The 23,659-nt window shown below is 36.7% G+C and overlaps 1 long non-coding RNA gene and 1 pseudogene across 1 annotated transcript; one reads left to right on the top strand and one right to left on the bottom strand.

Moving 5' to 3' along the window:
* Positions 1-2,145: 2,145 nt before the first annotated feature.
* On the bottom strand, positions 2,146-6,380 carry LOC115228504 (annotated as a pseudogene).
* Positions 6,381-17,078: 10,698 nt separating this feature from the next.
* Positions 17,079-17,300, top strand: LOC118761219. Its single transcript, XR_004997221.1, has 3 exons — positions 17,079-17,123; positions 17,154-17,213; positions 17,244-17,300. It is a non-coding gene; the product is annotated as an uncharacterized LOC118761219 (long non-coding RNA).
* The last annotated feature ends 6,359 nt before the right edge of the window (positions 17,301-23,659 follow it).

The raw sequence follows: 23,659 nt of genomic DNA, 5'->3' as shown, positions 1-23,659 counted from the left end.
ATTGCATTTTCATCGTTATTTTCATAGTTATTGTTTTGAACAAATTCATGAAGTTCGTCATTTTAGAGTACGTAAAGTCTATAAACTCCTCCTCTTTTATGGGATCTGTGATCATTAATTTTTCTATAATTTGTTCGAAATTTTTTATTTTATGGTCTCCCGTAATAGGTTCTTCAATTCTGTTTTCCCATTTGGCGTGCTGAAAACATTTTGATATTGTATCCACTGACACACTTCTTTCCAGGCTAGATAAGAAAATAAGACTGCATCTTTCAGGGTTAATTTTTTATAGCATTCAATAGTTGCGTCACCGTAGTTTATTTGTTCAATTATATGTTTAAATTTAAATTTGTTGAAATGAGATTTGAATGATCTAATGATTCCTTGATCCATCGGTTGAAGCACAGTAGTCGTGTTTTTTGGTAAATATAAAACTTCTATCATACTTAATTCGATTGTTATTCTATGCGAAGGACAATGGTCTACAACCAAAAGTATCTTTTTTTGTTTTTGTTTGAGAGTCTTGTTCCAATTATACAACCATTCGTTAAATATTTCCAATATCTAAGTTTCGAAAAACGAGAACTTCTCCCATAAATTGGATTAATTCCAAGAATCTTCTGTTTGTTCAATTTAAGATCGTTAATTGCACGTCTCGAAATTGATTTTTTGAAACGCGACGAAAAAATTTCTGAAAGACGCCTTAGACTTAGAGAAGAATTATCAATAAGATAATTTATAATTTCTCTTTTTTGATCATAAGATAATCTTGAGCACTTCTTCATGTTACAAAAAAAACACGCGGTATAAATATTTGAAAAAATTATTTTTTTAATAATAAATTTAATATTTTTAATATTAAAACGTGGCGAGTAAGAGAATTGGCGAGCAATGGAATTTCCTTAGTAAAATGGCATTTTTTCCAAAAAAGTGGCGAGTTATAGAATGGCGAGCAATAGAATTGCGAGCAATAGAGGGTAAACTGTACCTTCCCCTTTCAGGCAAAACTATCCAGCGTGGTTCTACTCAAAGCAATACTAGAAAATCCTGCAGGAAGCCCAGTCTCAAGTTGGGGGGAGATTAAATTTTGGGAAATACGGCAGGCCATTGAAGAATCTATCTATTTATTGATCGGAATCAATAGCAGAATATTTGTATTATTGATCTGTTTTAGGATTTGTCCCTTCAAGCAAAATATTTGTATTCAACTGTTTAAGTATATCGATGTTTGTTATTTTGAACGTTCAATGGTTTCTCATAAACTTGAGAATCGACTCTCATGTCAGCCGACGCATCTAATTGATTCCTGTATTTTGTTTTGGTCGGAGTGTATAACAAAAATGTAGATTCACATAAATATGTCATCGAAACTGGTAATCTTTTTAGAATCATCACCAAAAAAAACATTGAAAAATCTTTTTACGCATGGTTTAATCAGTGTTTCGCCATTCGAATGCGCTTCACCCATTTTGGCAATTAAATAGCTAACCTAATTCACAAAAGAGGTATGTCACTAGTTCGAAGAAGGCCTCAGTTGCTTCATAAGCAGAACTTTTTACTATCTTAGAAAATTTAAAAGTGGCCAATTTTTTCTCAAAAAATTTTCGTTATGGAAAAAACGCAAAAAGCAACCAAATGCTTATAAACTAAATTAGTGGTCGATTTTATAGTGATTTAACATGGCAATATAAAATTCCTGACTGTACAAAATCCATAGGTAAAATACTAAGATATAAACTGATAATTATCCACTATTTAAACATTTGAAGCATTTATAAAAACGAAAAAGAATGAAAATTCGAGACTACTCAGAGGACGATTCAACACTAGCCGAAATATCCTCATCACTCGATATAACATGCTTCTTCCGGGACACAATATTCAACGAACATTGTTCATCATCAGAAATGATATCAACCACATCAGTAACAATCTTGGCAGTTCGACTGGGCAACAATTTTCGGGGAGGAGGTCCAGAATCCTCGTCACTCTTAACATCTACAACCCATAACTAATTCCTAATACTATTCACAGCAGACTTCATAAATGCCCGAATATCCGCATCTACAACCTCACTCATCAAACATACTCGACGACTTCATTCCTGCCGCTGCACTTCCCAATCTTTTTGCCAATGGGAGATCATCATTCTTGGCCGACGACTAAAAATGCCAGACAAAAACCGACTTTCTGTCTTTTCTGCGACTTGGTGACAATTTCTCCGGACAACTTGTCCTTCTTCTTCTGATCACGTTTCTCCTGCGTGAGAGTCTGTGCCATGTACTTCTTGACATATGACTGAATGGCCGGGATCACTCTAGTGGCCATGGATGACGGAAGATTGTTCTGGGAGGCTGGATTGCCCTTCCCCCTTTTCTTGCCTTTGGGTCCGGACTGTCCTCCCTCTGGAGGTTTGGCGTCCTCAATCTCCGCCTTCTCCACCTTGTCCAACTCCACCTCAAACGCGTCCAAATCAATGTTCCACAAATCAGACGGCGTCTTCTTCCTCAAATCCTCCAATTCTGCTATTTTCAAGTCCCTCCTTCTCATCAGATCGTCGTGGTCATCTTTGCTGTAACACCACAACGGCATCTTCATAATATAATTGTAATCCCCTCCCGTCTCCGTCTTCTCTTCCTCCCCCAATTCGTCCTGCCCTCCAATCACAAAACTTACAACATCCACGTGGGTCTTTCGGTTTTTGCCATTTTTGTCATTCCACGCCTTTACTGGGTCCGCGTCGTATTTTTTAGAGACAAGCAACTGTACAATGTCCTTCCGAGATTTGTTTTCTACAAATAAGAGTCCTCTCTACCAATCGCGATCTTCCCTCCCAGTCTTTCACTTATAAAACGTGCCTGGTTCTTTAACCGCAAAGTCTCTGCTCCCAAAATGCCTTCCATATATTCCTTCCGTAGTTTGTAGTATCGTAGTCGAACTACAAAAAACTCATGCATTATTTCTTCAGCAGATTTGTACTTTTTGAGAACTCCACCCGAATCGAAAAGAACCTTGTGGATGACAGTCAAATACTACCATTGAACTGGTCGATATAGTGGATTGTAATTTAAACACACTGTGGAGTCCCTTCTCCTCAAATTTGGAGACATCTTCCTTCAGTTTTACCACAAAGCGGACTGTCGAATCAGTATTGTACTCCTTGTAATCACTAGAATGGATTATCATCACTAACCTGATGATTGGAGTCACTTTCTCTCCACCATTCACCAATGGTTCTAACTCGTCCTCCTTGTACAACTGAGTCCACGTTTTTATTGGCAATTCCGTGATTTCAATAGTCCGATCGTCAATAACACCCACCTCTCCACTCACCACATACTTATCCCGACTCACCTGCTCAATACTCCCACGGAAATTCTTGTAACTTGGTGTCTGACCATATCACTAAGAGCATACCATGGAGACCAATTCCTCCCCCCTGATCAACCGACGAATATTGCCAACAATCGCCCGAATGTCATAATTGGGAATATGAGTACTCCACCCTGTCCCAATTCCGTCAGCTCCGTTAACCAACACCATCGGAATGATCGGGACATAGTACGTTGGCTCAATGTACTGTCCATCATCGTATATATAATTCAATATATTGTCATCCTGTTTATTGAAGACGTGCCGAGTCAATGGACTAACCCTCTCTTATACCCACTACCTTAAACATGTAAAAATATATCGTGCACTCGCCGCGTCCTTCCCTCCGTGAAGTCTCGTCCCGAATTGACCAACCGGAAGTAACAAATTAAGATTATTACTCCCCACAAAATTATGGGCCAAGTTCACAATCGTGCTCATCAGGGATTGCTAAGACTTGAAACGACAGAAACACTTCTCCGTGGTGATAAGACGACAGTTCGCCCACTGATCCGGCCAATTGAGCTACTTTGATCTCCTTGTGAATATTCCGCTTAATACATGTAAACATCACTTTCCTCTGTCCAGGTTTGAAGCCTACAATTAAAATGTGTGCCAACCATCGACGAGTGAGGGAATTGAACGGACATTGTCGGTATTGCTGAACAATATCAATTCCTTGTTTATGAATTGGTTGTAGGTTATCTTTTTTGTGTCGGCTTGGTACAAATACTGCTCGGGGAGGCCCATTTCCTCTCTCGAACGACACTCCTCCATCCAACTGGTCAGCCACGACTTTCTATCCTCCACTCTCTTCTTACAAAACGCCTAAAATGAGAATAATCGAAACACCAAATCAATCGCATTGTCGTCATCTACATTCGAATATTCCAAGGCGATCTTATGCCTGTCCATGTTGGAAAAATACTCCTTGGCCTCCTTAGACGTGGAAGTCCCCAATCCCTTGTAGTACTTCATCCTCCACGTATGCCAGTCAGCACAACTCGCCTTCCAACTCTCAAACTCAGGAATTGTAAAAAAAGACTTTTCCTGTCTTCCTTTGCTCACCTAAACATTCAAATTAGAATATTCTACTTTGATTATTGGCGTGATAAACTCTTCTATAAAATCCTTCTTTATTAACTGTGGCCAAAAGAAGTGGATTGCGTTAATAACCAATCCTTTGATGTGGGAGCCGTCCTGGTCTTGGTCGGCCATGATCATAATCTTCCCATACCGAAGAGATTGCAGTTTGACTGGCTCAATGTACGTCTCTTTGAACTGCAATCCAATAATTTTAGTCAAATTGACAATTTCCTGATTCGCCATAATCTACAATCACATTTCCCGTCCTGTACTTGTTTGTGTGAGGCATCGCGGACATTTAATAGTTTACCACGGAGAGGGAACACTCCGTAGTGATCTCGACCAATCACACCCAACCCGGCCATTGCCAGTGCCTTCGCCGAATCCCCCTCAGTCAAAATGAGTGTACATTTGTACGAGTTCTTGGTCCCGGCCTCGTTGGCGTCGTCCAATTTGGGGATTCCTTTCACCTTCACGGTTTTTGTCCCTTTGATTTTGCTGGACAATTGCTGATGCTGTTTAGCCTTCACCCAACTCAGAATATTGTCCATTATCGGGCTTTTCACTACTTGGGCAAAAAACTTGTCTCCCAATACACACGTGGACCCAAAAGACCTGGGAACCAACTCCATGTAGTCCTTGGTCTGGGAGTCGAAGCTCGGATTTACTATCCGACAATTTATGAACAACCAAAGGTGATTTTTTACCTAAATTTCAAAATGTTGGAAAAAACATGGGATGGTTTCAAATTGGCATCTTTGTGCTTCTTTTTGGCACATTCCAATAATTTTTGGGTAAACTGCTCGGCAATGTAATCCACGTGTCGCCCACCCTTGACGAATTAGGCACATATTTCTACTCGATGTGTGGCAATGTTGTTCACAAAACTCACTTGGCGGAAATTCGTGTCACTGGCCACCACGGCAAGTTCCCAACGACTGTTAACTTGCTCGTAAATAATGCTTAATGGCTGGTCCAGGTCGTCGGTCTTATCCTTGGTGTACAACTCGACGTAATCACGGAAATTATTAACCTAAAATTAACGGACAACTACACCTTCAATAACCGACCATTTAAGGTGACTTTCACTCCTTTGGTTGTGGCAGCAATGTCGTAGGCACGGCGAGAAAAGAGTGCCACAATATCCTCGTCTAATGTCTCCTGTTTGAACTTTGATAAATCTGGACTGAATTGGACTCTTGTAAAGTCTTTTTTTTCGGCTGGCCAGATTTTGGGTTCCTCTGCCACTGTCATGTTGTTTCTCCACGTTTGCCTGAATTGTTTGCCATATTCCTTGCAGGATGTCTCCACAGTGAACTTTGTACTGAAAATATTACACAGCTTAGCCCCATATCCATTTCTTCCGCCTAAAATGACTTGGGAAGACTGAACCTGTTATTTTATAATCCGCGTCGTCGTAGTTGCTGGATGTGAGCAAATGGCCGAATATGAGGGAGGGGACTATTATTTTCTCCTTTTTATGTTCGACTACTGGAATCCCGGCACCGTCGTTGAAAACCGTGATTGAATTATTTTTTCTGGAATGTTGAAGGAATATACGAATCAATGTCGATTTTTATGGTCGTCATGGACTCGTCCCTCACTTTGTTGTCTGCAGCATTGACCAGGATTTCGTCGAATATTTTGTAGAGTCCTGGGACGTAGGTTAGCTCTCTTTGGACCATTTTTTGTTCAGTTTCGTCAAAAACCCATTGCATCTTGAGTAGATTAGAATGGGAGACAAGTACTTGGGTTACTTTGTCAGCCGATCCGACATAGGTGTCAGGACGGAGTAATATGTGTTCTAATTGGGTCACTTTTTGGTATACGTCCTCAACTGTCTTCTTTTTTGAAGCCTTTTTAAAAAATTGAATTTAAAGAATTGCACCATTCTAATTATCACTAAAGACAGGTTGCGCCAATTTGTAGCAATAGCCCAACAAAGATTCATTATTTATATTATTAACAAAATAATTATAAAAAATCCTTTTAATTGAATGCTCATTTATTGTTATTGATAGTTTTTATTTTTTACCACAAATGTGATCGGTTTAATACGAGCTATTAAAGACGTTATACGGCGTTAAAGCCGTTAGAAATTAATAATTTTTAAATTAATAAATGCAATAGAATATTAACTTATCTGAGAAATAAATTATACCAGCGAATTTGTTCACTTCAAAAATTGACATTCGGTCGTGATGATCTCATTTTTTTTATATAACAATAAAAAAAGAAATTAAGGAAGATTAAGCACCGAGAAAGTGTTGAAAACACGTTGCATCCCATATCAGAGACTTGCCGAACTCAAACGGGAAAGCGATAGACACCGTCGGGTCTTTTCCGTCTCCCCTCGCAAGCCCAACGGGTTCAAGGATTGATGGAATTCCAGCGCCGTGAGCCCCCTATGAATAACGTCGTTAAGTGCTGCATGGCGTGGTGCGCGCCCTGCACTGCGACGACAGGAAAGGGGATGTAGACCGAAACGGTCAATAACAGCACCACAACGACATTTATGTATTTCGCAGATTTCCAATCCGAGGCAATGATAATCCAACGTAGACAATAGGTTACCGGTGGAAGGGACAGGAGAGCATCCAGCCGGCCCCACTCCCTGTGTATCAGCCTGCGCGGAGACATGCAAGTCTGTGCTGATCGAAATTTTTGCGTAGATGTACGTCAAGAGCTTCACAAGAAATGGCATCCCATTGAGCTTGGATAAACGGGTCACTGGGTCTTTGTTGTACAATGAATCCCAAAGGTCCAAAGCGGCCACGTGATCAAACTGACAATTTTTCGTTCGGGTAGGTTTCTGAGAACAATGTCAGTGAGGACACGGGATGATGCGTTGACGAAAGGAAAGCAGGAAGAGCGATAGACACGGGAGAACGGAGTCCATCCCACCGCGGCTTACAGGCAGGGTGGATTAAATCCAACCCAGAGGCTCCTTGTACTTCCGATCTTCATCTCGGTTTTGCGAGAGACTGATGTCAACAAAGTTGGTCCAATAGCATATAAAATTGAACCTAAAATGAGTTTTAAGATAATTTTCGGTCCGGAATCGCTTTCTTTTCTTCGTCTGTTAGGAAAAAACATTCCAAGACGAGACTTATCATCTTTTGCAAAAAAAGTCCCGTTAGCGATCTTCTAGGGAAACTGGCAGGCCATCTTATGCGCCGGCAGTTCAAAATAAATTTCTCTTTGTTTCCCTTTTTCTTTAAATTCAAAGAAACCCAAAAAAATTAGGCAATAGTTTTTTAGACATAGCAGTTATATAGAATCATAATATAATGACGTTTTCAGTATTACAAAATTTATTAAAAACTGAAAACGAACGCTCCACCGAACACGTAGTAGCCTGACATTGAAAGTAGTTGAAATTTCTTCAAAAGCAAAAAATTATAACAATAGATTCTGGAAATGGTCTTATTTCTGCAAATAATTGCCTTTGACTACTATTTTTCAGAACGACTCCGTTTATAAATGCAATTAAGTTGTCCACTACAGGACATTTTAAATCAATTGTGAAATATATGTTACGTGGAACAATTTTTTGTGTTTAAACTTTTTAGTGTTTTTCCGGTTACAATACAAATTTTTAGTGTTTTTCCAGGTGAAATCATACATTTGCCGCGTCTGTTAATTACAAGTAAAAATTTTTTCTCTCAACATTGACATACAATTGATGCATTTGGCGATGAATTTAGTGCTATACAATCGATAAGATACAGTGGGGCAAATAAGTCATGAAACACCTATCATTTCTTTAATTTGACCTGTTTAAATTTTTTTCCATTTAGTTTACCAAATTACACAATGAAATGTTTTATTCTTTTTAACCTATTTTCTATCAATTTTAAAATACCAAATTTTACATGGAAAAAAGTGAGGAGACTATCAAAAGAAATAGAAAGGCCCCGTTGTGTTCCGTTATTAAAGAAAATACAAATTTCTGCAAGAATTAAATATGCCAAATATACGCCTTCAATGTGGCTTAAATCCAATCAGGCGTATAACCCAAAATGCACCATACCCATCATAAAGCACGGGGAGGAAGTATCGTGCTGTGGGGGATGTTTTTCATCAACAGGTGTCGGTGAATTATTTGTAATATATGGAAACATGAATTCACTCAAATATCGCGAAATCCTGTAAGAATGCATGTTTAAATCTTTTGGAATAGCCAAGTCAATCACCAGATCTCAATCCAATCGAATATTGGAAATTTTAAATAAGGAAATCAAAAAACATTCACGAGTTGAAAACAATTTGCTATGAAGAATGAGAAAATATTACTTAATTTGAATGTCAGAAGCTTATTTATCATTACAAAAAAAGATTGGAACCAGTACTATTAACAAAAGGGAATGCAACTAATTATTTCAGTAGAAATAACTCAAGTTAGTATAGTTTTAATATATTTCAAATCAAAGGAAAAATCGTCATTGACAAATAGCCAGAGTATTGCCTCTGACTATGGCTATAAATATTCTTTCGATTAAATACCGGTGCTCACACGGGTCGCCGGTAACCCTTTCCATTAATGAGGCAATGCGCTGGAGTAGGGTCCGAGTAGAAGGCCCCTGTATTCCTGACGTCTCAACAGACAACTTTTGATTATATCTTTTATTATTATTATTTTAACCCAAGAATCACCAACAGTTAATTAGGGTAATTAATTAGGTGATTCCAACAATCCTCAAAATCTTTCTCAGCTTTTCCCGATGTTGGACTCTGGACCCAACGCAAGTGCGGGATGGGCGGGGAGCAGTTTTTGTGAGGAATTGGATCGGGGTGATGTTCTTCTGGAACCAAATTTAGCTGAGGTTACACTATTAGCTGAGGCACAAAGGCACAAATTATAATTAATTGTTATTCAGTTTCCGTTTTCGTTATTTGTAGATAGTTTTTGAAAAATTAATCTTAAATGACTTTTTTGCTCACTGTAGCTGATAATTTTTTAAATTTTTCTTTAATTAAATTAAAATATTATTATACACGATCAGTCCTCCCCCTCTCCGTGTCTCATGACCATAATTGAGATAGAAATAAAGAAGACACTTCTGTGTCTTGTGTATATCTCCCCGTAAATGATTTTTTTCGCTTTTTTTGACTTTGGTTTCTTGGACAGTAAAAAAATTAAATTTTAAATATTAAAAATCTCGCGGCAACAGGGTTGGAAATCGCTAATATACAGTAAAAAAGTAATAGTTATCTATTCTATTATCAGGTATATTTTTGATGTAATTGATCTACAGCACTATTCCGCAAATCAGTCCAGGTTCAGTCGCTACAAGGCTGAAGAATATAAAATCTCGAAATATTCCAATCTGTCAGACCGCATCATCTTTTCTCCAATTTTCGTATAAACTTCCGGAGCCACAGTCGTTTGAACTCGGTTGAAAAATTCGGCAACTGATTTCAAAAAAACTAAGAGAGCCTCAAGAAAAGCAATGGTTGTTCCGAGAGAAATAGTGTAACCTCATCTAAATTTGGTTCCTTTTGTAAATAAAAAATTGTAATAAAAATGTAAAAAAATTTAGTGTTGGACATTATTTCTAAAGAGTAAATCTGCCACGACGATGTTAATTGTAATAAAGAGTATATTTATGTTTTAAAAACCAAGGAATTTGTAAATGAAAAATGTTCGAGTTATGCTCAACCTAATGCTATAAAACACGTCAGGGAGCGTCCTAGGTGTCCTTGGGTGCAAAGACAAGTCGAGGGATTGAATCAGATGTTGAAATTCACAATTTCTTTAACGTGCTTTTCAAAGAAATTGAATTTGAAATATATCGACTTCATTGAAAAATTAAAAGATCCTATTATGTCCAGAATTTGACAGCCATATTTGTAGACATTGATTTATCAACAGACAGCACTACGATTTAGTTGATATGATTAAAACGGCAATCTGACTTAATTTGGATCAACTAATCATTTGACCCATCGATTCTTAGATATCAAATGCATTTATTTCTCGGACTAGCTCAACTACAGTGAATACCCCCAATTCGCCATTCTTAAATTCGCCAATTCTTAGATTCGCCAATTCTTAGATTCGCCTTTTTTAAAAAAAAATTCTAGTTTCAATGGAAATTCGCCAATTCTGAAATTCGCCAGAATTTTTGAAAATTTTTAAATAAAAAATACAAAAAATAAACATGGCGCAACGTGGGTTTAGTACTATACCATTTCCCATACTAAATGGGATTAACACCATATTAAATGGGACTAACACCAAACTAAGTGGGAAAAAATCAAAATATAAAGAGACAACAAATGGGACTGGAATATTACTTTAATAAAAAAGCCTAATTCTTTGTTAAAATAAAATTAATTTTTTCAATTACGTCAATTTTGGCTATTTTCGAATTATTAAACAGTTCTACTCACATTCAAAAATTATTGATTATATTCTGAAATTCGCCGCAAAAAATGACGGAACCAAAAATGGCGAATTTAGGAGTATTCACTATATATACTTCCTTTCTTAGCAACCTCCAGTAAGCATTTTCTATTTGAGTTTTGTTTCAAATTGTTACTCTTTTGTCTTTAAATCTTGATTCCAGTCAGAAAAATCAGTATCTTCTGGGAGTTCTTCAGAGCTCTTAACTTTTGTTATTTAACATGTCTATGAAGAACCAAACAATCAAACAACGGACAATCCTTGCTCTTTATGTAAATCATGCCAAAAAAACTTGCAACTACTCCCTTAAATTTTTTTTTATAAAAAAAATTTCATTACTTAAACTAATCATTTAGAATTTAATTAGCAGCAGAGGATAAGATGGAATGGCAATTCCCACGCAAGATGGCTATTGATATGCGTTGGAAAAGCCTTCCTTAAATTATCATTTAAAATTAATATTGATGACCCTATTCTCCTTGGGTGGATTAAGAGATTACCACCGTGGAAAAAACCTTAAGTTTATCCGTAGTTGGGACTTTGTATCTTATCTTCGTCTTTCGACTCGAGGTGTGTCTTTTGGAGTTCAGATCCGTCTAGCCAAGAATCTACGAATTCGATTCGAAAATTGAAAAAAATGTCGCTTTCGAATCTATTTCGATCAAATATAAATTGAAAAGAATTTGGATTTTATCGCACACCAACGGACGCCTAAACCCCGATTTGATTTTTGGATTTGTTATTTGTAAATTGATAATGTTTTTATTATATTAAGTTTCTTTTCTATTTTTATGAAAAATACCACAAGGAACTTGGCGAAAAAACTCAAAATATTCATGCCACAAATTAGTTTTTATGTGATGTCTAATTAGCAGATTTGTTTCTCAAAACGAGGAAGACTAAAAAAAGAGAATGTACATGCGTGCCGACGACACCACTTATTATTATATAGCACTATCGGAAAATCATAAATTTAATTAAGTTTTCCTTGTGCCACAGCCAGTATCCTCAGACACATCCGTTTCCATGCCCTTGTTCTTTACTATAGTTGACACCACTACTTTAAAATAAACTAGAAAAACTACAGAAAATAAACATATTTTAATCTTTTTCTTTTCAGTTCTTGAACATGAATATTCTAAAGTCACTGCAGAGAAGTTTAGGAAAGTAGACGCAATGATATCTGAACATTTCGCGTTTAAAAAAAAACATTCCAGACTTGATAAAGGAAGGTGGTCATACAATCGAGGCTTTCCCAATCTAGGTCTATTTTAGGTAGAAATGCTAGTTTAAGACACGGGAAATGATTTTATAAAAAAGAAGTTGACGTTCAAACAGGTTTGAAGACATCTTTGTTTAGCAGTTTATTAAAAAAACCGTTCACATCGGAAGGGATGAGGGAAATTAAATTGTATGTGCAGACTGGTAATTGATAGTCTTTTGATACAACAGCAACGGCATTAGATCCAGCTTAGCTTATTAACATAAAAATGCTGATTCAAGATATTAAAGATGATTTTGGTACAAAATAGAGTTTAGAAGAACCCCTGCGCTTTTTTAAGAATGTAAAAGTAATTGAAGATAAGCATAGAAAATTCAAAAGAGAAAGCAGAAACAAAAGTACAAATTTAATACATGTTGTATATACCAATAAAGGTGATAAAAAAGACACATGGAAAGATCACACAATACAGAATTTGAGACCAAAATTGGCTAAAAGGTACAAAAAGTAAAATGCAATTTGAGATTCCTAAAATTGATTTTTAAACGCCCGCCCTCATCTCTATATCTCGAACAAATCAAATAATAATCATAAGAAAGAATAATCCAAATGAGAGTAGTTAGATAATTAATTCGTAAGGAATTGGTGCCATTACGACCATTTCCTTCTCAGAGGCGTCCACAAAAAAGGAACCCTTTGGTCCCACAGGCTGTCTTTTGAATGACTTTTCGGGCTTCTCTCCCTTCTTGAGTGACCGTCTGTAAGCATCAGCCTCCCGCACCCTCTTTTTGAAATTTTCTTGGCACTTTGAAGGATTCACGTGCTCTGTCCGCACACAAATTCTCTTCGCCAAAATTCGGTTCCTGGAATTATATTTTTGACAATTTCAACTTGACACGTTTATTCACGATGACCCCAATGCCTCTTTTTGTGACGTTGAAAACACGGCCGGTTTTTCCGTGATATGATTTGTGGGGCATTCCCTTTTGTATGGATCCAATGCCCTGAGAATAGAGGAGACTAAAATACTTTGATGTCAACAAGATCGCCAATCTTGAAAACGTTCATCGACTTTGAAATGGTCAGAGGCCCGTGTTTTCTATAATCACGGGAAAACATGTATCGAGTTCCATGCCGATATCCGTAGGATTTAACCATTTAGTCTTAAGAATGAATTAAAGCAACAAACACAACTAAAGCAGGATAACACGTTATTATTAAAATATATTTTAATTTAAAACAATTAAAAAATTAACTAAATATATATTAAATAAAAAAAGTATTTCACTTTTATTATAAATAGCAAAATTCATATGCAATTATTTTTTTTCCTCATTTATCATATGTGTGCTTCTTATTTTATTATTTCATCATTATTAATTTTAATATTTAAATAATTAAAATTATTTTATTATTATTTGTTATATTTAAATAAAATAATATATATTTAAATAATGTTCGACTATGTCTCTGTCTGTTATGGAATCTCAATGGCAGTTGGAGGAATTATGGGTTTCGTCAAGGCAGGCAAAAACCGGCTATATATTTGTAGGAAGTGTAATGTCTCTTATTACGGGGATCGGCTGTGGAACTGCAGGTGTATATGCTGCCAATAAATCATTTTCTGACCCTTCTAAACACTTAACATTATTCAGTAAATATTCCAGTCACAATCACTAGTAACAAGTGGTGTCCTCATTCCTCCGATGTGCATACGTTACATGTCCACCAAGAAGCCGTATTTGACTGGCGGAATTCTTTTGATCAAGTTTGTTTTTTTCTTATTTTTTAGTTTATTCATTTTTCTACGGTCCGTATATTACATGGTTCCTACTAAGTGATTGTGACTATTTAAATTGTATTTTAATTAGGGATTGTCAATAAAATGGTTTAAAGAGCTTTATTGATCAGGGTTATTATAATTGCATTTGTCAATTGTTTTCATTTTATAAAAGAATGATTAGTTTAAGTGTTAACTAAAGATAAATATTTCTCTATACGCGTTTGATAAAGTAAACATAATTTAGTGAATTTGGGAAAGTCAAGAGATTGTTGGCAAAATTTAAAATCTTGAACATTTGACATTACTTTAGCATCAATCTGATGTATACAGTGGGCTGGAATTACTTAATATTGTTATGAACAGTAATCTCATTGCCACATCGTTTTCCAACTCCCGTGGGTTTGGGGTAGGCTCCTGAGTTAGTCCTGGTCATCACAGTTGTTTAGGGTTTTATCAGATCATTTTCAGAACAGCCGGCAATGTTTTCTGCCCACCCCTTGTATTATAAAAGGCATTTTGTAAATTCTCATCGATCCTCGCAGAAACATCAAAATTCATTGAGTTTATTTGAATATTTACACACAGAAACATCGCCATCCCATTTCGTGTACATTTGATAAGATGGGAGAGTTGGTATAAGGCCGCTTCTTACTATTCAGAAAATCTGATCGGATTACAAAATATTTTCGAATCATTCGCGAATGATGATTTGAACAGCCAAAGAAAGTCTTCAAAACCGTTCGTTAGTGAGCGGTGACTTTATCCTATGCTATTCAAACATTCCAAATTTTTGAGTAATGTCCCTATACCAGATATAACGAAATTCGAAAGTGCGCGCTTCACATTGAACAGGCATATGATTGTTTGGAATTGTTGGAATTTGAAAATGACGAAAAATTTATCAAAGATGACTAATTCATACATATCTCCGGCTAAGTATTCATTACTCCTGAATTGTCAGCCAACTTTGTTCACTGTTGAAAGAACTTAAGTAAAGAGTTTTCTAGATCCAACTGAAATTTTATACAAGAAAATTTAGAAAATTATGTAATTTCGTTTCTGTCACCTCATTCGTGTCATCCTGTCTTCTTTTCTTCGAATTAACTCCACTTTGATGAGTTTCCCGTGTGAGTCATCCGGGCTGGTTACAGAAAAAACAGTTAGTCAAACATGACGTTCTTCGACAGCCAAAAATAAATCAATTTTTTCAAAAACAGATAAAAAGTCCCCTGAGAGATTAGTGAGTCTCCCGGGGAGTTCATGACTCAGAAAAGGGATAAGAGGAGGAGTTGGGTCACTGAAGACAGATCTTGGGAGATCCCTCGTTAATTACAGTTGGATAGTTTGGCTGACAATAATAGTTCGCATTTGGGGAATGGCTCCAACTTTCATAAACGTAAATGGAAACATAAAGAATTGGCCTGTAAAAATAAATCAGAAAAAAATGTTTTGGTTTTCAAGTTGACCCACGTGATATTTCAAAGGCGGGAAAGTCCCCATCAGATTTCTATAAACATCCCAGGCATATTATTTAAGTGTGATGTTGACTTAATCATTTTAGGTTTGTGAACTGGATGATGGGCGACAGTCAATGGGCATTCGCACGATCTTCAAGTCATGATGAAAAGGCGTTTTTATATAAACAGACGTTCCGAGGGAGAGCTGACTGTTGGACTTTTCTTTAAATCTGTAGTTTGTGTGAAAATGAAGAACATCTCTCATGTTCGAGAAAATGTCAGAATCTGTACAAGATTTGAATGGGAGTGACGTAGAGGGTGTCTACGAGACTAGTTTCCCTTTATGATCAACATTGGCTGTGTTTGTACAATAAACAAGCCAAAAGCCAAAAAAGAAAAATTTCGGCTCATCAATTATCAAAAAAAGTTCCCAGGATTTGGATGCCTTTCCCAATACTTTGCTGGAGATGGGCACCGTTTCCACCTATGGGTATCTCACAGGACCCAACTCTCCCACGTTCAACGTATTTCCGCGTTTTTTCTACAGTTTTTTAGAAAGACTAAACAGATTGTAGGTTTTTTAATGTTTCGTTTTCGACTGCGTTGATAAAGAAAAGTCACCCCAACTGCCCAATTTCTCTAATATTTACTCCTCGGTTAGGTTTGTGGTCGAATGTTGAGTTTTGTAAGATCAGAGACTTTGAATGAGTCGACAAATGACTTTCCTGACTTTGTTTTTACCGTAAAAGCGGAGACTTCAATGGATAAGGTTTCTCGCTCTTTAAACAAATCCATCTCCGCGTTGTCCAAATCGCTTTGTTGTCTTGTAGTACAATCTTGTTTAGGTTTATAAGTTTTCCTGCCATTTTTAGAGAAAAAGTGGCTTCATGAAGCATTTCCTTTTTAGAGAACATACCTGTAGTTAAATATTTGAGGCTGACTAGTTTTAATTTTGACCACGTGGAGTCATTTGAACTGAATAGTTCTGGTTTTTACCCCGGAATTGTGGCTGAATTGAAAATTTCAAGTGTTGCTGTGACAGCCCTTCTTCAAGTTGATTTGTGTAGTGTTTTAATTCAGTCTCATCGAATAAAAGCGTTGGAAGGAGTTGAGCCTAACGAATTAGAGGTCCCTGTCTCATCTTCACTCAACGAGAAAATGGAAGGATTTGATGAGACCTCCATTTATTCAATAAATGACGATTCGGCTCTTACAGCCCCTTCGTTCCGGTAAAGAGTGTTACTATATGACTAGAATTCTTAAAATGATGGTGGTCACGTGGCTTAATGACTTTATACAAACACTGAATCATTTTGCTGATTTTCAGCTATTTGTGTTTTTTTATGTTGAAGATGGCTTAAATTAACATTAAGTTTGTTATATGGGCCGGCCTGTGTGAGAATGATTTTTAATTTGATTAGAAAATTGATTATTCGGATTTACCACCAAAGAATATCCAGTTTATTATTCAAATTCGTAGTCTGGGGGTTATTGTGATCTACTCTGACTCTACACAAGTAGTGATATCGACTGGAAAGTCCAACATGTCGAAGGCCACTAATTATTTGGAATATATGAATAAGCGTATTCTCAGTTGTTTTGTATTTCGTTCATTGGCCATTGTTTGCTCACGTCTATGGACTGCCCTACTTTGGCAGGACACTGTACTGAATTTGATTGAGTATTGCAATAGACTAACCATGGGGTTATTGGTCAGGTGAGTGTGTCAGTCAAGGAGAGTCTATTTTCTACGGTTCCTTGACTTCCGAGTCTTTCACTGAGGGAAATATGGCTGTGAGTCGTTCTGTTAGCAAATATGCTTAGATTATGATGAATTAGAATATTTCTGAGTATCTGCCAGAGAGAAGTCGACGAATGTTTAATGTTTGTTTAAATATCTTGTATTTATTGTAGAATATGCTCGTTGAGTATTTCAGTAAGCTCAGAGAGGTCTTGGAGGCTCAATTCTGGGAAAATATGGTTGGGGTTGCTTATTCAATAACCAGAGTGGAGGATTGGATGGGACAACAGTCCTTTCCGACTCCGTGGAAGAGACCATGGCTAAATTCGTGTAGAGAATTTGACAGAACGTCTATTTAAGTAGGAGAGTGGAACTTATTTTTAAATATGTCAATTCCCTGCAGTCTGTTTTGTCTAAATCGTCATTTCCGGACATTCCTGGTGTCCGGGGTTTGAGAGAAAGTGAAGGATTGGCATTTTTAAGAATATATCAAGTTAATACACTTCTTTTACAAAAGATACTCAAATCGAATGGAAATATTGAACTTGTGGTGGATAGAATTCGTATATCTTGTTTACAATGTTGGGAGTGAGTTAATTTAGTCGAAGAACGAAGTTTGAGGACCCTTGTCGGTCATTTATGTTGACGGAAGTAGTTGTGAGTGAGAAATGATAGGTCACTTATTCTGGGTGTCACTTTATGAGAGATGTTGATTTGTGTAGAGACAAGAACGTGGTGGAATATGAAAGAAGGCTTGGACTTGTAGTTCTTCAGACTGTTCAGCAGTTTATGACATGGAGGACATTGAGGGGCGACTGGTCTTGATTGTGCGATGGAGGTTGTTTGGAATATCAAATGCAGGATTTGGAATGTGGGCGTTGTCGTATGGTATGTTGGTGTGATTGGTGAAATGTAGATTAGGGGAAATAATTTGTCTGTTCATTGTGAATGTTCAAGAGGGATGATGTTGAAGAATGCATATGAGGAGTTTATGAGTCTTTTGATGGTTTTTTCGTCAAATGCCATATTTGGGTGTTTGGTTGATTTGTAGGCATTTTAATATGAAACTGCTTTTCTACAAACTAATTTTTGCGACGAAATTTATTAAAAATATTAATTAAAATTTATAATATTAAACTTATAAGACTAAACTAACCAAGGGTTTCTTAGCCATCCAACAAGACCACCTGCCAAAAGACTTTAACAACCAGAAGCACATCACCCCAATTCAATTCCTCACAAAAACTGCTCCCCGCCCGTCCCGCACTTGCGTTGGGTCCAGAGTCCAACATCGGGAAAAGCTGAGAAAGATTTTGAGGATTGTTGGAATCACCTATTTAATTACCCTAATTAACTGTTGGTGATTCTTGGGTTAAAAATAATAATAATAAACTAACCGACAGCCCTACGGGCAGATCTTTTAGCTTGCTACTAGACCCTATACCCTTGGTATTTTTGATACCCTAACTTTCTAGAGAGGTATTTTTCCGAAAACATTCTCTTAGACTCAAAAAAATAAAAATCAAAAAATTAAGGAAATTTAAGTTATTACAACTTTTTTACGCGGCTTATATGAACGGTGTTTTCTATTTCTTCATCATCAAGAATGGTGATCATCTCTCGGTCAGTGTTTGTTACTTTATATTTTTTGTTGAAACTTGGTCGTACAGCGGATATTTTCTATTACCCACGTTTGCGTCCTCATCGTGACGTATTAAAATCTCATCACCATGTTCAATTTCGTCGTGCTTCCATCTTCTTCGCTTTTTCATTTTTTCGCCAGATTTAACAAAATTTGCGAGGGCAATTTTTCGTTTTTCTTCACCCTCTAAATTTTTTCGAGGCGAAGTAGAATGGATTTCCGCGTCTTCATTTTGACCATCAAAATCTAATAGTGCTTCCAATTTCCTTTTTTCGTATTTTTTGGAAAATCGTCAGTGACAATAAACTATATAATTTGTCACCGGTTTTATAGCCCACTGGGTTGGATAACCCACCTACTGCCATATTTTATAATAATAATATTTTTCATATATTTAATTTCATTGGAAAAAATGATTTTCTTAATTATTTTAATAATTTATTGTTCTTTTTTTAACTATTTTAGCGTGAAAACTATAACTTTTTATTAATAAAGTTTAAAAACTGTGAAAATAAGTAGGGTTGTTCAATAAAGTTCAATTAGAATATGGTTCTTTTGAAATTAACGACAAACCAACTTAATGAAATAAAAAATTTTGATGACACCACTACTATATACGATAAAGAGAAAAGGAGAAGGCTCATGACGCTTAAAAATCGTTTTTGCTTCAAAGTTCCTGAAAAAACGTATATAAAAGTCGGAAATAAAAAACTGCGTTTTTTTACTCTAGAAGAAAGTGAGCTAAAGTTAAAAATTATTGAGGTATCTATTTCAAAACAATTGAAGATCGAGCATATGAATACTCATTTTGGTAGAGACCACATGAAACTACCAAATGGGCGCCCTTCAAAATTTTTATGGGGGATAAAAGAGATTCGGAGCTGGAGAGAAAATGAAAAAACGTCGTAAGTGGAAATATGACGCAGAAGACATTGAAATTAGAGATACAGTGCTGCTGAAACACGACAGGGATGATAACCCTGGTAACCGGAGATACCCATTATATGACGAACTGGATATAAATAAGTACACAGTTTCAGAAAAATTTGAAACTACGTGTACTATTAATAAAGATAATGGAGAATCAGTATCCACCGTTCATTTTAGTAGATTAAAAAAAATTTGATTAAAATTTTGATTTTTTTTAAAGAATTAATTCTTATTTTTTATTGACTCCCATTAAATAAATAAAATTTTATTTATTTAAAAAATGTAAAGCACAAATTAATGATGTGTGATTTATGCAACATGCAGAAATATAAAAACTAATAAAAAAGAAGAAAATCATAGTTAATTATATTTTCTGATGATTTTTAGATTATATTTATATTTTTTTGGTAGTTTTTTCGATGGTGGGTTATCCAACCCGGTGGGCTATAAAACCGGTGACATAATTTATCTCGTCCAAAGTGGTTTAAATTGTGTTGAGCCTAATTTAAATCAGGAAATATCAAACTTCAATGTATTTTAGCTATAATTCAGCTTCCTCGATACAAAAGAATCGCAACTCTCGACCATTTTTAGCAATGTAGGCTGCGGAATTCTTGAAAGTGAAACTTTCGGTATATCGCTTGATTTTTGCCCTTTCCCTCCAGTCGATGCATTCATCTAGTAGTCCGGATTCACTGAAATTCTTAATTTTTTGAATTGTTTCAAGTGTTAAAACAAAGGTTAAATGCTCTATATCGTGAAAAATTTGTAAAATGTTGGGACGACGGCGAAGAATAGAAACTGTTTGCAGTTCAATTGGGTGCAAAAAGTTTGGAGATAACTAAAAAAGTTTTCACTTTTGTACATCTAGATATTTTTATGAATAAGACTAAAATGAAAATTTTTAATTAAAAGTTTTTCTAAAAATCTGAGCCTTCAGGTTTCGAGCTTTTTATTTTGGTACATTTCGCATTTTGCCATCCAGACTACATTTTATTTTATTTATTTATTGAACCAGAAAACCACCGTCATAGGCAAAAGAAAGAAGAATTCAGGTGATCCCAGCCTCCCTCAGCAGTTCGCGCAGCCTCTCCCGATGTTCCGCCGTTTTCCCGACGCATTTTCGGTACGGACGGGGATTTTCAGGACGAACCTCTCGTAGATGGATTGCAGATGACTTTATGATGTTGTCCCAGGCTTTTGAGATAATCTCTTTATCGGAAAAAGTATTTAGCAGGTTTGCCGCTTTCAACCGAATTTTGTCGATTTTTGATTGATTGTTTGTACTTAAGTTTGTTCCCCAGATTCCGCACGCATATCCGATCGTAGGTTCCAAGTATTGGTTATATATGTTGTTTAGGCCATATAGGCCTTTGCATTCTCCTGCGTTCTTCAGGAAGGCATTCAGGAAGTTAACCTTTCTTGCACCCGCCATAACTACATTTTCAACGTGGGTTGAAAAGGTTAGAAAGGTGTCGAATGTAACTCCAAGAATCTTCTGGTTTTTGCTCTGCGGTATAATTTCCCCGTCTAACTTCGCTTCAATTGAGACTTTCCCAAGCCTTCTGTTTTTCGTAAACAGTCAAAATAGATTTTTCCGGACTTGCCTCCAGTTCGTTTTTATATAGCTATGAACTCAGATTGTTGAGGTTATCCTGTATTCTATCCGTTGCTTTTATTATGCTCACATCCCTTGATGCGACGATAATATCATCTGCATATAGTAATAACAGATCGTTGTCCCCTTCTGGCTGTGGTATGTCGTTCATCATGAGATTGAATAAAAGTGGAGATAATGGAGAACCCTGAGGGACCCCATTTGGTAATAATCTCGATATGGAGGATCTGTTTCCACAGCAAGCCCTTCCCCGACACCTCCTCGAAGAATTCCTCGAACTTCCTCTGGTCCTCCGAATTGGTGGGAACTGTCGGTTAGTCTGCAGACCAACTTGGAGCTGACCCCGAGTAGAGGTGACTCACCTGTGCCCCCGGGAACATGTTCGTGATCAGCACGGTTTGGCTGAAGTTGGGTTTGTTGTGAATGCGCGTGCACTGGTCCCCGTGTCTGCATGCTCCGATTTTGAGGAAAAATGAACAATTTACTCTGCTTGTGACTATACCCTCTATACTTGTCTTTTTCTGACCCATAAATCGAAGCGAGCTGCTCTGCCATCAACAACACAATATTTAATTTATTTTTATATACTTAAAACGTTAATTTTGTAAGAAATAATTAAAAGTAAAATAAAGTTTCGAAAACTGGCCAAATTCTAAATCGGCCACATTTTCACAACATTTTCTTAAAAATAAAAATTTAATTGACACATGTCTTCCAATTTTTTTGTGTACGCTATATGTAGCTTACTTTAATGAACTCTTAATCAATGTTGAGAAAGAACATGAGTTTTTCAAACTTCTCAAAATACGAAAGTACAAAGTAAAAAACGAAAGAAACAAAGGTTATTGATTTTAGTTAAGAATTAGTCCTTCCGAATACGAACTGCTTAAGTAATTATAAATTGAATACTTTTTGATGCTAAATTTATGTTTCGATCGATTTACCCCCATAGTTTTATTTATAATTAAGAAATTTACCCGAGAAAAACCAAATTTGTAATTAATATATGTTTTGAGGCTGTCTTTACCGTCTGTTTTGTTGATTCAGAAATATTATGCACCTTCTGTAAGTGTTGAAGCTTGTGGAGTTGATTAGTATTTTCCAGATATAGCTTTCTGTCAATAAGAATGAAATTTTCGGCTTTTTCAGTCGGAATTTTTTAACTTTCGAAATATCCACGTAATGCTCTCCAAGGAATAATTTCAGTCAGTTGTATTCTGCGTCATCATAGACAAACATCATAGCCTGTTAGGATAAAGTAATTATTTTGTCGTGGATTATTATTTTATGGTGACTTAAGACGACTGTCAGTGTTATGACATTTGTCACGATTTCACCCTCGACATATTCATATTTTTAGGTTGAAGGCATATAAGCACTTTTGTTTATTTTTTTCTTAATTTGTAATTATCAATTGATTGAAGCCATATTTATTCTCAAAAGATGTTAAAAAACTTGTCGGCTTTTCGTATTGAGTAATTCACTCATCAAGTCGATTGCCACCTCCACGGAAACACGTCCCAAATCCAAGTTGGTCCCAATCACGTAAACTTGATTTTGCATAAGCTCTTCCCGTCCAATGACTGGGCGTAGTTGGAGTGACATATTACCCAGAGTGAAGCTTGAATTCTTTTTTGCGTTATTGAGTCGATCGGAGATGCAACAGTCGAAATTCCAAGACATGACTGCCCGGATGTGCCGTCTTCGGATAGTTTGATAGACCTGGGTTATAACCACCAAGAGTACCGTCTTTGAATATTCCAAAAACTCCTCTCGCAGGGAAACGACGGTGCATTGTATCGGGGAAAGCCAGAATGGCCTGAGGTCAGGAATGTGAACAAACCAATATCCCTTGTAGTGGTGAAGTAAGATCTTGGTGAATTCTTGAATGGACCCAATGATTTGGTGATGAATGATTGCGGGAGTCTTTCTGCAACCATCACTAGGCATTGGACACAAGGGTGAGACTATTCGTAGAATAAATCAAATCTCTCCCCCGAAGTGAGGTCCACCTCCACGATCCCGCACGTGTAAGTGGAGTCGTCATACGTCCGGACGTTAAAAGTTACCTAGTACATTAGCCAGGAATAGTACAAAGGGCAGTTGGGAATATCCAGCGCTCTCTTCGAAGGTGATCCCCGTCGCCGAGAGAGCACTCCGAATTATCTGGTAAATTAATCACCGTCAACTTGGGTAATCAAATCACACTCCTCGTGTCTTGTTGAATTCATCGAAGGCTTTGAAATGAATTTTGCCGACAAGTCGAGGTCAAACGCGGAATAAATCGACTTGCACAAATTAAGGACGCCGACGAGTTCGTCTTGCAACTAGAATTGACAAGTCGGGAGTGACCTTTTCCCTGGAACAGAACACGCACGAATCGTCGTAATTAGAGACAC

The sequence above is a fragment of the Octopus sinensis genome, unplaced genomic scaffold (genome assembly GCF_006345805.1).
Source record: "Octopus sinensis unplaced genomic scaffold, ASM634580v1 Contig10780, whole genome shotgun sequence".
Lineage (NCBI taxonomy): Eukaryota > Metazoa > Mollusca > Cephalopoda > Octopoda > Octopodidae > Octopus > Octopus sinensis.
The sequence above is the reverse complement of the archived record's forward strand: the minus strand, read 5'-3'. Positions and strand labels throughout refer to the sequence as shown.